The sequence below is a fragment of the Mustela lutreola genome, chromosome 1 (assembly GCF_030435805.1).
Source record: "Mustela lutreola isolate mMusLut2 chromosome 1, mMusLut2.pri, whole genome shotgun sequence".
Classification (NCBI taxonomy): domain Eukaryota; kingdom Metazoa; phylum Chordata; class Mammalia; order Carnivora; family Mustelidae; genus Mustela; species Mustela lutreola.
Genome location: NC_081290.1, coordinates 279,565,616 through 279,573,127, shown reverse-complemented (window position 1 = coordinate 279,573,127; position 7,512 = coordinate 279,565,616). Strand labels below are relative to the sequence as shown.

Sequence of the window (7,512 nt, the reverse complement as noted above, 5' to 3'; positions counted from 1 at the left end):
CTTACCAATTTTGGGGAACGTGTCTTCTCTGCTTCTATTGAAAAAATTCCTGATATGATAAACTGAGGAAAAAAAGAGGCACCCGTAAGCAACTTTGTTATTACCTAAGAAATTCCTCTTGACAACTTTTAATTAATTAATAACAAGTTTAATGAAAGGTGTATAAAATGTAACATTACGTTAACTTCATTACTGCTAAATTTAGAATCCATAACAATTTTATTACATTAGAAAATAATTCATAAGTTAGATATTTTTCACTTCTTTGGATTTCCCAAGTATCCACAATGATTGCCGAGAAGGTATATCTAATAACACATTAAATGAGTTATTTGTAGATAATTTTCTAAAAACTGAATCATAAGAAGACTTAATTTTTCAAAGCAAAATGATATTTAATATGGGGATATGAGACCATTTAAATAGGTTTGATGAGGTGTGAGGTAAAAATCCCCGAATTTCTAAAATTCCTAAATGTTTCCTGTCCTTCAGCTCCTTCACTTCCCTGGTGATGTTCTGGCGGTCTCTACTTTGCGAGTGTAATGCAGTTGTAATGCCAAATACCCAGAGTTAGCTCAGACTTCACAAGGTAAGGGCACAGTTTCCAATAAGACTGTGTTCACTTCAGACCCCAGCCATAAGCTTGGGGATTTCCAGACCACCTGGACTTGTGACCAACTGGCTACAAATACAAGTTTCCCCACTACCCACCTCAGGTTTGAGAATTTGCTAGAGTGACTTATAGAACCCAGGAAAGTGCTATACTTAAAATTACAGTGTTATCAGAAAAGGTACACATCAGGACCAGTCGAATGAAGAGATGCCGAGGGTGAGGTCTAGAATGGTCTGAAGCATGAAGCTTCTATGCTCTCAGCATGCATCACCCTCCTGGCACATCAAAGTATATCATCAACCAGGAAACCTACCTAAGCCTCAGTTTCTGCAATTTCATTATGGGGTTACATTAGGTTTCTGTGGTTGGTCTTTCTGGCACAACCAGCTCTTGAACACTCAGGTATGGTGCAAGGGGCCCAGGAATAACCAAGACACTCATATCACTTGGGAAATTTCCCAGGATTCAGGGAGTCAAAGCCAGCCAAATTCTCTATACATCAGAGGGCTCTCTCCCCACTTTTGTCCCAATTATTTTTCGGATTCCTCAAAGAGTAAAGTAGTTTTTAATATTTTTAAAAAGTCCTCCTCTTTCTTGAGGAACCTGGGTTAATTTCTTTCTCTTTTCTCTTCTTTTTCCTTTCCTTTCCTTTCCTCTTTCCTTTTTTTTTTCTCATCCAAAGAGCAATTGAAGTTTGAAAATAATTTGGCTGAAACACCAAAATTCCCATTGTAGTCCTATGGTAGTCCCTGGAAAATCACGTAGTAATAAATCCATGGTTTTCTATTAAAGAGATAGAGGGAGGGAACCATTATTGGGTTAATGTTACACTTGTATTTAGGATGGAATAAAGGAATATTTTTTAATGTGATTTATGTCATGGAGGATAGATACAATTTTACCGGTTTCATTTAGAACTTCTTGTCGATTTTTAAGAAGTTTTTAATTTAAATTCAACTTAGTTAACATATACTGTATTACTAGTTTCATAGGGAGAGTCCAATGTTTCATCAGTTGTATATAACATGCCCATCACCAATTACCCTATGCCTCCAACCCTCTCCCCTCTAGTAACCCTCAATTTTTTCCCTATAGTTAACAGTCTCTTAAGGTTTTCTTCCCTCTCTGTTTTCATCTTATTTTATTTTTCCTTCCCTTCACCTATGTCTCTCTATTTTGTTTCTTAAAATCCATTTATGAATGAAATTTTATGGTGTTTGTCTTTCTCTGACTGACTTATTTCACTTAGCATAATATGCTCTAGTTCCATCCAGGTCATTGCAAGTTTATTTGTATTTTTAAGAGTCTTTGTCTTTCAGAGATGTATGCTGAAATATTTATACATAAAATTATGTGATGTCTAGGAACTGCTTCAGAATAATCTGAGTAAAACAGGGAAAGTGAATGGAAGCAAGACTAAATATGAGCTGATAATTGTCTAAACTAGATACCAAGGAGTCAATATATTCTTCTATTTTTTAATGTTTGAAATTTTCCATAATAAAAGGCTTGGCATGCTAAAAAATAAAGAAACTTCTTGTTGAGTGCATGAGCTTTTATTACTAGAAAATACACACTGTTGCAGTGAGCCCACTCACATGAATGTTTTATAGAATGCTAGTGGAAACTATTTATTAACAAAAATATCATTTAAAAGGCATTTAATCTGCAGTTTAATTTTTGAAATGTAAGAAACACCCCAAAGTCACCTATCCTGAATATCTTATTATTTTCTGGCATTGGTTGGAAAGACAGTTGTTTCTGAAAATCTTTTGCACAGTGAAGGAAACAATCAATAAAACAAAAAGAGAGCCTACTGAATGGGAGAAGTTATTTGCAAATGATATATCCAAGAAGGAGCTAATATCTAAAATATATAACGAACTTACACAAATCAACACCAAAAAACAAGTAATCCAATTAAAAATGGGCAGAAGACATGAACAGATATTGTCCCAAAGAAGAAATTCAGATGGCCAATAGACAAGAAATGATGCTCAACATCACTCATCATTAGGGGAATGCAAATCAAAATCACAATGAGATATAACTTCACACCTATCAGAAAGACTAAAATAAAAAACAAAAGAAACAATAAGTGTTGGTGAAGATGTAGAGAAAAAGGAACCCTTGTGCATTGTTGGTGGAAACGCAAGCTGGTGCAGCCACTGTGGAAGACAGTATATAGGTTCTTCAGAAAATTAAAAATAGAATTAGTATATGGTCCTATAATTCCACAACTGGGAATTTATCCAAAGAATATGAAAAACACTAATTTGGAAAGATGTATGCACCCCTACATTTATTGCAGCATTATTCACAATAGCCAAGATATGGAAGCAACCCAAGTGTTCAACCATAGATGAATGAGGTAAAGAAGTGGTGTGTAACATATAATGGAATATAACTCAGCCATTCAAAAGGTGAAATCTTTCAATTTGCAACAACATGGGTGGATCTAGAGGGCATAATGCTAAGCAAAATAAGTCAGTCAGAGAAAGACAAATATCGTATGATTTCACATCACAAAGGATGTGGAATTTAAGAAAGCAAAATGAAGAAAGGTGAGGAAAAACAAAAAAACAAACTCTTAACTATAGAGAATGAACTGGTAGCTATCAGAGGGGAGGTGGGTGGGCGGGGGGTGGGTGAAATAGGTGAAGGGGATTAAAAGTACCTTTATTGTGATGAGCAGTGAGTAATGTATTGAATTGTTGAATTATTATATTGTGCGCCTGAAACTAATATAACACTGTATGTTAATTATACTTGATTAAAAATAATTTTTAAAAAGATAGTTGTTGTGTATAGTTGTGCATCGAGAATGGTTTTTTCCCCTCCTCCCATTGGTATAGACTGCATGTATGCATGCAGCCTTTCTAAAAAAAGACTATCCACAGTCAGTACTGAGGGCAGTCATGCACGCTCCTTCCTCAGAAACATGGGGCCTTTGACCATCAGAGACTTTCATGTCTTATCAAAATATGAAGAAAATAAAATGGTATGATATGATAGAGGATACCTTGGGGGTTGAATTTGAAGAGGTTTTTCAAAAAGGTCTCTCAGAGAAGGTGACATTGAAGCTGACAATAAGCATCAAAACTTGGGGTATGATCGTCCCCAGGAGAAAAGAAACTGCTCCTGCAAAGGACTTAACCTCAGTGCAAGGGCTCTTCCCTCTGCGAATTCTCCCATTGTTAATGGCCAGATGCTGTAAGTACCTATGGTCCATGTTTCCCTAATAACTCTCAAACATGTTGAAAAAAATTACACACCTATTCATTTGCCTTTTTATTTATATAACCCTCTTAGTTCAAAATTGAATTTAGAAAAACTGCATAAATGCAGGCATTAGGTTTAAAAATTAATAAATAAAGACACTAGGGATAAAAAAGAGTACATAATCAGCTGAGGCCAGGGGTAATTTTAGTCCATGAAATTCTGAGTCTCTGAACAATCAAAGGACTGGACGCAACTTGTCTTTACTCTTGACTCTTAGCTAGTGGCGGCTTTCTTACTGTGTGGTAACATAATAATAGGGCATGAAATTATATGTAAATCAAGCATGGCTCACCGCATTGGGTGAGCAATGCTCTCAATCTCCTCTTGATAATCACCATAACTCTGAGGATAGCTCAGTTAATCACTATATCAGGACAAAAGCATATACTGCACTTGCTCCATTAGCTAACACCACATTATTTTTCTTTTTTGCAGGAAAACTCAATGAAAGAGTTTTCTAAACTTAGGCTCTGTCTTCTGATTCTTTTTAAAAATAATTTCAATCAGGTTTTTAGTGCCCACCTGACAATGAACCTCTTCTTGTCAAGATCACTCACGACCTCAATGTTGCAAGAGCCAATGGCAATTTTAGCTCTTATCTCATCCAACTTGACCTATCTATAGTCATTAAGAGTTGACAGCTCCCTCTTTGACTCTGCCTTCTTCATTTGGCTTCTAGGATGGTATACTCTCCTGTTTTACTCCTCAGTTTTCTTTGTTTGTCCCTCTTCTTCAATCTGAATTCCTAATGCTGGAGATGCCACCGAATCAGACAGCCTGAGTACGCCATAGTCCTCCTCTCCACAAATAAGATAATTTCTTGCTAGAACAACTTCTTGCTAGAATTTTCATCTTGTATCAATGCATGTCATCAGTATGCCAATGACCTTATATTTATAGTTTTTTCCTGAAACTCCAGACTTATGTATATAAGCAGGACACTTGGTATTTCTAATGTCTAAGACATCTTTGATACCTAAAAGGGATTTCAAACCCTACATACCCCAAATTGAACACGTGAAATTCTAACCCCTTTAACTCAGAGACTTATCCATCTCAGTCAATGATAAATTTATTCTTTTAATTGCTTGACTCACTATTTTGAAGACTCATTTATTCCCCCCACCCCCACATCCCATATCCAAGCCATCAGGAAATCTCTGGGGCTCTAATATAAAAATATATCCAGAATTAACTTTTCCTTGTATTACCTCTCTGGTTTGAGCCACTCTACTCTCTCACCTGCTTAACTATAGTCATATCTTTTAAAAGGCTCTTTGCTTGAGCCTTTGCTCCTTTACAATCTTTGGATGGTTCTTTAATATTTAAGTTAGGTCATGTCATTCCTCCGTTCAACACCCTGCAATGGCTCTCAGTGTTATTTGGAGTAATATTACATCTAATGACTGCAGGTCCTTAGATTAACATACTTCCTATCATATAACTGACCTCTTTTCCTACTAATCTCTCTTAGCTCAATTTTCTCCATCCAAACTGGCCATTTGTTCAGTAAATGGTCCATACTTGCTCTCAGCCTAGGGTCCTCTCCTTGTACACTCTTTCTTTTGATATCCCTTGTGGCTTCTCACTTCATCTCCTTCAAGTCTTTGTTCAAATGTCTTTTCTCAATGAAGCTTGAATATCCTATAAAAATTGCAAACTTATACCTTTTTATCCTCCTCTACATTATTTTTCCCACAATACTTTTCTTCTTTTGATACATTATCATTTGCTAGAAGGCAAACTTTACAAGGGTAGAGAATCTTGGTCTCTTTTGTTCACTACTGTAACTGACATACTTAGAACAGAGCTTAGCCTCCATGAGGTAATGAATATTTGCCAAGTGAGTGAAAAATATTCCTGTGAGATAGGCAGGTATTTTTTAGAAGTTTGTGGGAAAACAGAAGGAGATGGAACATTTTAAACCATGCTGTAAGACAATATACATCCCTTGGAAATCCTTGTTGAAGTCTTCCAAATTCCTCTTGGGTCAATAGCCTCTTGCTCTTTCTTTACCTTTTTGCCAAACTATTTTCAAAGTCCATTCTATTGCCCCAACCATTAAGTTCTGGCTCTCAGCTTGCCTATATTATTGGCAAACATGAGTCTTATAAGTAAACATTTACTACCTATCTCAAATGCCCTTGGAGGAAACTTACCATCCTTGTCCCTAATATTCATTCAAGTAAATAGAATTTTTGTATAGAAGAATTTTATAAATAAACTTATCATCTTAAAATAGCTTTAGTAGAATGAGTTTCTTGACAGCAAGAATTGTATATTTTCAACAGGTGGCATCTCTACATTATTGCCTGGCTGCAGAAACTGGCACAAATCCATTGAATAAATGAATGCATGATCATCAGTGAGATAATTTACTCACAAACAAGAATGCCCAAAATGGGTATCCTGACATCAACGTTAAAGGCAGATAATTTATTGAAACTGATTCAAATTCTCTGACATATAAGTATATCCAGAAATATCCCAGAACACAGTGGATCAGACCAATCATTACTTGGGCAGCCTGTAAGAAAAGAATGTCATAATCAGTTACCCAGACATATAAAATTTCAAGAGAGTTACAAATCGGATGATAGAAAGGGCATGGGTGGAGTACAGCTTCTGTGTTTCTGAATCATAGGGGGTCTCTGCCACTACTCCTGTTTAGCTCTAGAAATTACAAAAACTGGGGAGAAGCCAAGATAATGGAGAAAGGTAGCAGCCAAATAGTGCTTGAAATCTCTATAGGTACCTCATACAGGGGTTGGTTATTCATGAGGATTTCCTAGCAATTTGTGGAGGTGTGGTTGCTTTCAAGTAAATCAAAGTGTCTAGGGACTTATTTATGAATGAAGATACGTAGTGCCCTCTAGTTCTGAGAGAACGGTAGTCTCTGCAGGCCTTCTGCCTCTTCTTGTCTTTATGCTCAGTACTAGTTCTTTTTTTCTGATACATTTCTACCATCTCCACTCCTCTCAACCTGATAATGTGACAGTGATTTTCTTCCATTAGCAATTTTGACTTTTGGCACCATGAGAGGATCACTTGCAACCATGCCTGCTGAATCCTAAGATTCTGGTCCCAGGGGTCTTTGGCATTTTCCTAAACCAAGATTTAACTTAGTCCTGGTTTTTAATCTGACTCAAGAGCCCACTAGGTAAGGTATATGATAAAGATGTAGCATGCTAGGTGTGGTTGGGGTGGAGGAGTAGGAGTAGTGCTCCAGAATATCACCTTCCCCAAGATAAATGTACAAGAAGTGTGCCAAGAATGCAATGCTGTGAGATCATCAATGTCTACAAAGCTCTGTGATCTAGATTATCTCTTGAATATACCCCTGACCTCATCATCTTCTTTAGGACCACACAGTGTCAGATTTACTTTAAATCATAAACATACATAGACAAAAGAAAATTATAGGGGTAGGCTTGCTGGAACTCATTCCATCAATTTTCTTTCATTAGGATGTTGAGGCAGAGGAGTCACTGTCGTCTTTTAAAAATATTTGGAACTTGCAATATCAAGGTAGTTTATCCACTTAAGTAGCACTTAGTCCTTACCCCCATCATTCTGGTTTCTTCTTTCAATACAATGTGAGACGATGTCTTATGACC

General features: G+C 36.5%; 1 long non-coding RNA gene across 1 annotated transcript; it reads right to left on the bottom strand.

Annotated features, from left to right (window-relative positions):
- Positions 1–7,512, bottom strand: LOC131822715 (uncharacterized). The gene is made up of 3 exons (XR_009350293.1): positions 7,459–7,512; positions 6,279–6,422; positions 1–62 (listed from the first exon to the last, which is right to left on the bottom strand). It is a non-coding gene; the product is annotated as an uncharacterized LOC131822715 (long non-coding RNA).